Raw genomic sequence first — 8568 nt, forward strand, 5'->3', positions numbered from 1 at the left:
GCTACTGCTCTCTCTTCATTCATATATTTCCCGCTGGCTTTATCTGCTAGGCTTACATACTAACGAAGAGGGCATCTCGAACACACGTGGACTTCCCTGATCATTCGAGAAACTTATCACGCACGCCGACCAGCGCCAACGTGCCAACAGCATCACGTGACTTCCGCTGTCGTAACAGTATTAAAGTTTATATTTTAGAGGAAATTTTCGGTGGGTGATTGGGGGAGGGATAACGTTTGTCACATACTTATTCAGGCTAATAAGCACCGAATATTTGTATTATGTACAGTGTGACAACCATCCAGTGCAACTCATCGTGAAGGAAGTGACACTGGACCTATGTAAGTTGTTAATCTAGCACTCAGTAGAACTCACCATGGAAGATCCACAATAAGGGGTGCAGAGGTCCAGAACGAAAATCGTAACGTTGTAATGCCCCTTCCCTCCTATGGCTGAAAGGAAGAATATGTTCAGTGAAAGGATTCAAACCCGCGACTCGTAAATAGCAAGTCGAGCGCCCTAACCACCAGATATTTGCAGGCCATTTGAGGCTCTAAAGTGTTTCTTTTAACTCGGGAATTTAACAAAATCGAACAAGTTTTATTGTACAGCTTTTAAGATTGCACTGTTCACGTTAACTATTTGTCGAACTAAGCCCCCCCCCCCCCATTAGCACAGCAGTATGTCTACGGACTAACAACGCTAGAGCACAGATAGCCCATTGTGTAAGTTTGTGCTTAACTTCAAACAGTCTTGTCGATCTAAAGAGTTTTTGTACGTTTCTTGTGCGCAACCTGCGTTAGAATTCGTGCGATGGCGCAATTTACTTCTCGTGCTTAAGCTGTGGGTACATTATAAGAATGACAGTCCATCCCTTAGTTTGAGTTATTGGTGGTAGGGAGCTGGTGATTGGCTGCCTATGGTCACTAGTTCAAAATTAGGGAAGATGGCAGATAACTTTAGTAGCTTTACCATAAGTATAAATACGTGTTCTTTTAATTCGAAATCTTTACGAGATCGAACAAGTTTTACCACACACATCTTTTATTATTTCCTTTTTCTTTAAATTACGCAATAATAAAGTTGGTTCAAAGTCTCGACCGCTTTAAAAGTTTTTTTTTCTTAATGAGGAGCAAAAAACAAAGTTTTTTTTACCTTTTTGTAAGAAAGGAGTGATTTCTCTAAGACAACCAGTTTTGTTTATTTCTTAAATAATCAATTCTTACTGTTTGTCACCTACTATATACTAGGATTAAAACAAAACATTTTATCATCATTATTCAACTATCATCGTAAGAAATGTTATTTCTAGCAGTTATGGAATCAGAATATCTAAAACAAAAACGATAACTGTGGGAATTAAAGCATGAATTTCTACGAAGAAAGAATTGCAATACCAGTTTCAGCTGCTTAAGTAGAGGTATTAATTGATTAAACTATTACTCTTGAAATACCATCAATCTGCGAGTCGCGAGGTCGAATCCACGTTCCACCAAACATACTCACCCTTTCAGTCGTTGGCGTTGTAAGGTGACGATCAATCCCAATATTCGTTGATAAAAGGGTTAGCGGTGGAAAGTGATGAGTAGCTGCTTTCTCTCTAGTCTTTCACTGCTTAATTAGGGACGGCTAGCGCAGATATGGTATAGACAGATCTTTTCTGATTCAGTTCTGAGAACCATCATTAAAAGAAAACTCCCCATCACTTCCGGGAGGATTGCGATTAATTTTATCAATAAAAAAATTAAAGTTAGAAATGAAGATGTGAAAACATGTGTCAGCTATCACCAGAAAATGACAATTAAATCCACTGAAGGAATAGGAACTTAATAGCCTGAGAGGACTTAAAAGGGGTCAGCCTGAAAAGTGAAGAAACAAAGTATTTGGTGTTTAACTTGTGTAATTGAATGCTAGAATTATATAAACTTATGTCTGAAAGACATTGAAACTGTGGTAAATTATTTGTACTTAAAGTTGACTCTAGAAACAGGTATATGTTACAGTTGTTCTAATTTAGGTTATTAACATCGTATCGTTTCCTAAACTTGTTTTGTGGTGCTAAAATAATTTAGATGTATTAGCTTTTTTGTGTTGTTTATTACATCTAAATTTTAGTCAGAACTGGTGGACTGCCAGGTATCTTATCGCAAACAGTTAACGACCGTGAAGGACTACAAACTAACTCGTGCTTCGTAGATGGTAGTCCAGGACTGTTTACAGAGCTACACTAGTGTAAGTGTAAAAAAAAAAATACATTGGATTTAATACTAGTATTCATGAAGTCAAACTTCCTTTATTAAACTTAAAAAAAGTAGGTGGTGTCAATCACACAAGTCTTAACGTTAGACGTTTTAGACGTACAGCAAGGTTTTCTGGAACATTTGAAGCAGTTTTGTTGTTGTTGTTGTTGTGATTTAAATGAGAAGTACATTGACAATTTTCTTCCCTTTCATGACGAAATGCTCTATTGTACTTTAACATGAAGATACAGAACAGTTTTAAAGGTTTAATTTATAGGAGCTTCCTAAACAAATTCTTTAGTTTGCAGTTATAAGATAGGGTTGGCGGAACCTCTTTTTTGATGTTAGGATACAACAATCTGGGATGTAGCAGCAAGTAAAGATCACGATACTGCGCTCTTGTTTCACGGTGATTGGCCTACTTGTTCTTGACCGACTAACACACTCAGAAAACATTGTGGCCGATAAAAGCAGGCTCGTATGTGATAATCATAACCATCCTAGTTTGTATATGTAAAAAATCCGACAGACCCAGCGAAAACAAATGTTACAAACACAACAACACGGGAGTCAGTTTTAACCTAATAAGCTGTTCTGTTTTCTCATCATGTAAAGGACTAGAAAATAACATTACGTAATGGCATGACTTGACGTGCCTATTTGGCAGGACTTAAAGTGTCTAAATGACATTTCTTCGCATGCCTAAATGTCATGACTTCGTGTACCTAAATGCATAGCTTAACATACCGTCGAATAACATGCCTTGGTGTACCCAACTACATGACTTGACATGCCTTGATGCACTCAGATGCATGACTTAACATACCGTTTAAATAACATGCCTTGGTGTATCCAATTATATAATTTAACATACCTAGATGCATGACTTAGCGTGTCTAAATGACATAACTCACCATGTCTGAATACAATGATTTACTTGTCTAAATGTCATGACTTAAAGTGTATCAATGCAAATACGTTGATATTTATTTTAGAAGCATTACAAATAAGCATAGTTTCAGGGGCTTAGAAATATCAAGTTGGTTCAAATTATATTAGTATAATCCAAACAACTGCTTCCTCAACTCTCAGTTGTTTTCTTTTCTTATTTTTGTAGCTGCAGTTGATAATATTATAAAAAAAAATTATGACTATAGTGGTCATAGGTTACTCGTTTTGATCTTCAGAACAAATCAGCAACAAACAGTGATTATTGTAATTACTGTTTTTTGCTGATTTGTTCTGAAGATCAAAACTGGTAACCTATGAGCACTATAGTCAGTGTTTGTCGCTGATTTGTTTTGAAGATCAAAACGAGTAACCTATGATCACTATAGTTACTGTTTGTTGCTGATTTGCTCTGAAGATCAAAACTGGTAACCTATGATCACTATAGTCAGTGTTTGCCGCTGATTTGTTTTGAAGATCAAAACGAGTAACCTATGATCGTTCTAGTCAGTGTTTGTCGCTTATTTGTTCCGAATTCAACAGGTAACTTCTAATCGCTGTAGTTGGTGTTTGTCGCTTATTTGTGCCGAATGTCCACAGGTAACCTATAATCGCTGTAGATAGTGTTGGTGGTTGATTAATTGCGCAGTCTTCTGGTTTTCTAAAAGATTACTCAGAATGTAGTTCAAAGAAATGTAATTGCTGTTTAGAACAGGTTACAATTTCCAAAGAAATTCTTCTTTCATTTCCTAAAGTGCTAGTAGATATTAAAACATCACCCATTGTAATATTATCTACTAACTTGTTGACTTCTACGTTATATCATTTCCTTGTTCACCCCACATCAATATCCCATGAAGGTGACCTAGGGGAAAAAATGTAACTGAAACCTATGTATAAATTGTCGTCCCCCCCCCCCACTTAATTTAGTATGTAGGTTGCCACAATATAATCGAAGTTAGTATTAACTTGAGAGAGAGAAAGAAATTAGTGTACAGTAAAGTAGCAACTGACCACAAAAAGTTGATCAAACAACATTTTGTGTTTGTCTTTACACAGATAACACAGAGGGAGAGATTACTCAGCCACGTAATATATTTATAAATGGAGTCGAACTATAAAAAAAAAACTAATTTCAAACAATAAAGAAAAGAAAGGGGGAAAAATGCCCTATTTACGTTGACTGAGATTTGTATGGACTTTTGCTGTTTTTCTTGATTTCGAGATGACGTTTCGGGCTCTGTGCTGAGTTTTTCTGATTTACCACTAACATATTTTCTCTTTGTGTTACTTAACCTGCAAAACTATCGTAGGAATTCATACCATTAAACTCAACTAACTCAGGAGTTAAATGAAATAAATTACCTTAAGGGTTACTATCAGTTTTTAAACATAAATAGAATAAGCTACCAACTTTTCATCATAATTTTCAATGTAATATTCGATTTTAAGGCGCCCGTTGTTGTAATGATTTCATAGGCCAAACTTTTATTTTCATGAAGAAATTTTATAATTTTCAAACTAGAAATTATTTGTCACTTAATTGTGTTGTAATTTTAGTTTATATTTCTGTTATTGGACAATCTTCTGAAGTTTAAAATACACTACGCTAGAGACTCTAAAGCATTAGCTTCTCGAGACAAGTTTATAACACGTGTAAAGAAGCCAACCACACATTTTTTTTTCTAGAGCTAGTTTGGAATCGGGTTAGATCATCAACTGACTATGTTACTGAGAACAGTCGCCTCAGGCAGTTAGAACAAGAGTATAAGAACGGCAGCCTGCTCATGGCTCTGTTTAAACGAAGGAGGGTGTGCCACCTAAACACGTATATCTATCTACCTGTTTTCCTATAGTGAGAACCTATTAGTGAGACTGTAATGGAAGCTATTTGAGAATGAGAAGATAACCAGTTGCGAACTTTACAGTGACAGAAAAGACGCAACATTTTTAAATCTATTAGTCTTCATTTCATTGAAACAGTGAAATAAAGTTTCATCATACTTCGCAGACACAAGCCGACAAGGTAAGTTCGAAGTTTTATAACTTTTAATCCTCTCAATCAGTTATATTAATTTGTTTACGTTATCACCCAGCATTTCCATCAGTTATTTTCTGTGTTTTGTTTTTAATTTTTCTTTGAGGAAGACGAATTTACGAATTTAATAGTCCATTTTGCCTGCAATTTCAGTGCTTGTTCTTAGTGGCTGTTTATATAGAGTTGGTGGCATAAAGTCTACCTTTGGATGATACTTGTTTCGCTTCCCGTTTTGGAAATAATTGTATTAAAGTAGAATGTACAGACGTAGAGTGACTTAGGACAGCGTGTGTCTAACGTTTCAGTAAGGACGACTTCAGAACTTCAAATGGGTTACAAAGAATATTCTGTTTAGGTCTTTGAATTGAAATATTGTAAACCTAAAATAATAATCAATCATTTATCTCAACGACAAGTGGCAGATTTTCCCTTGACCGTCCGTTTTTTTTTTTTGTTTTTTTTAACATAATAGTTTATCTTGAGATTCTAAACTCCATAAAAGTTTTCTATAGTCTTTATTCAACGACATAACGTTATGATATTAGGTGTATGCAAACACGTGTTTCTGTTACAAATAGATAGAGACCCAGTACCAGTAACTTGTTGTAAATAAGTTCGACGTGTTTTATTTACCAAAGCGTATAATCGTTAGAATAACTTGATAACGGGCTGTTTAAGTTCGACGTGTTTTATTTACCAAAGCGTATAATCGTTAGAATAACTTGATAACGGGCTGTTTAAGTTCGACGTGTTTTATTTACCAAAGCGTATAATCGTTAGAATAACTTGATAACGGGCTATTTAAGTTCGACGTGTTTCTTCCAAATCGGGGATGGTTTTTAGATAGCTTGATGATAGGAATAATTAGGAAGGACGTTTTCCTACAAAAGTGGAGACATGCTTTGAGTAACTTGGTAAGGGTTGATTAGAAAGACAATTTGTTACCAAAGTGGAGAAGTACTTTCACTAACTTATTGAGGGTTGATTAGAAGGACAATTTGTTACCAAAGTGGAGAAGTACTTTCACTAACTTATTGACGGTTGATTAGAAGGACAATTTGTTTCTAAAGTGGAGAAGTACTTTCACTAACTTATTGAGGGTTGATTAGAAGGACAATTTGTTTCTAAAGTGGAGAAGTGCTTTCACTAACTTATTGACGGTTGATTAGAAGGACAATTTGTTACCAAAGTGGAGAAGTACTTTCACTAACTTATTGAGGGTTGATTAGAAGGACAATTTGTTACCAAAGTGGAGAAGTACTTTCACTAACTTATTGAGGGTTGATTAGAAGAACAATTTGTTACCAAAGTGGAGAAGTACTTTCACTAACTTACTGAGGGTTGATTAGAAGGACAATTTGTTTCTAAAGTGGAGAAGTGCTTTCACTAACTTATTGAGGGTTGATTAGAAGGACAATTTGTTTCTAAAGTGATACGTTCTTTGTTCAATTAAGATGGATTCCTTGATTTTTCGTTTGTTTATGTTTGGTTATTTGTTTGAAATTACTGTGTTTTTAATAGATATACTGTGGTTATGTGGAATCCATTTTAATTGAACAAAACAACCCTACTCTAAACCAACGCTCTGGGGTGCCAAGATATCTCTTTTAATGTCGTACAACAATATCCGGTCATGTGACCTCTTTATTCCATACTGTATACATATCTGTGTCAGTGTAAACTATTTGTACCTGATGATGACAAAACCTTGTCGAAGTGTTATGTTAAACTTATATTAAAGTTTTCCTTCATTACCCATTGAAGCCGTCTCCAAGCGTTATTAATATGACTATATTTCTATCAACCCGAAGAATTTTTCGAAGTAACGTGGTGAGATGAATAATTAGATTAAATCAACGTCTAATGTCTCGATTAGCGACTACTTAGCAAGGACTTGTTTGTACTGAAACTAGGCTGATTTACCCATATAGGATTGGATATCCAGATATCCATGTCATTGTTTTATCTATCAGTAATTCAGGTAGAATAAAAATAATCTTTATCTTGTAAACTGTAGCAACACTTAAACATCAAGATATATGCCATTTTCATCCCAAGTTCACAAAACTAACAAAAATGAAGAACTCTGTCGTAACGGAACTCCACAATAGTTGTAGATGTACATCGTAGTCTAATTACTCCAAGTATCCGAGCCGTTCTTCACTAACTCACAAACGTGTTCTAACAGAAGATGGCATATCTCTACTATACTAAAACAAGTTAGTTGTGCTCACCCTCTGACTGGTCTCAAAATGTGTCGGCAATGACTCATTTTTTTATTTGTTTTGTTTTCAAACAATCTGTTTCTGTAACCGGTCTATGAGCCGATCTTTCAATACAAACAAGTGACTTTAGAGTTACCCCATCAGTATCGGCTACTAATTACTTTAATAAGAAATGAATTAACTCGTTGGTTAACAAAAGTTCCACGACCTTTTAGTATCAGTAAGTTTATTTTTAGAAATAAAACTTGAGTGTTCGAACACTAAAGCCTGATAAAATGTGCTATAACATTTTGTTCTGCTAAATAATAATAACCAGGTTTAATCAGTTAGGATCTTGAAGAAGTGATTCGTGCTCTGAAAACAAACAAAAACTGTCGCATAAAATACCAATGTATCAAATTACGTTATCTAACTATATTACTCTGTTATATACCATTGTTTTAAATTACGTTATCTAACTATATTACTCTGTTATATACCATTGTTTCAAATTACGTTATCTAACTATATTACTCTGTTATATACCATTGTTTTAAATTACGTTATCTAACTATATTACTCTGTTATATACCATTGTTTCAAATTACGTTATCTAACTATATTACTCTGTTATATACCATTGTTTTAAATTACGTTATCTAACTATATTACTCTGTTATACACCATTGTATCAAATTACGTTATCTAACTATATTACTCTGTTATACACCATTGTATCAAATTACGTTATCTAACTATATTACTCTGTTATACACCATTGTATCAAATTACGTTACCTAACTATATTACTCTTTTATACACCATTGTATCAAATTACGTTATCTAACTATATTACTCTGTTATATACCATTGTTTTAAATTACGTTATCTAACTATATTACTCTGTTATATACCATTGTTTTAAATTACGTTATCTAACTATATTACTCTGTTATACACCATTGTTTCAAATTACGTTATCTAACTATATTACTCTGTTATACACCATTGTATCAAATTACGTTATCTAACTATATTACTCTGTTATACACCATTGTATCAAATTACGTTACCTAACTATATTACTCTGTTATACACCATTGTATCAAATTACGTTATCTAACTATATTACTCTGTT

General features: G+C 34.3%; 1 protein-coding gene across 1 annotated transcript in view; it reads left to right on the plus strand.

Moving 5' to 3' along the window:
- The first annotated feature begins 4908 nt into the window (after window positions 1-4908).
- The window catches only part of LOC106478445 (mucin-5AC-like), a 51597-nt gene continuing 47937 nt past the window's right edge, over window positions 4909-8568 (plus strand). Inside the window, exon 1 of the mRNA XM_013938986.2 lies at window positions 4909-5214. The gene's annotated coding sequence lies outside the window, so the exon portion shown is untranslated. The remainder of the gene's footprint in view (window positions 5215-8568) is intronic.

Source organism: Limulus polyphemus, unplaced genomic scaffold (assembly GCF_000517525.1).
Source record: "Limulus polyphemus unplaced genomic scaffold, Limulus_polyphemus-2.1.2 Scaffold212, whole genome shotgun sequence".
Taxonomy (NCBI): Eukaryota; Metazoa; Arthropoda; class Merostomata; order Xiphosura; family Limulidae; genus Limulus; species Limulus polyphemus.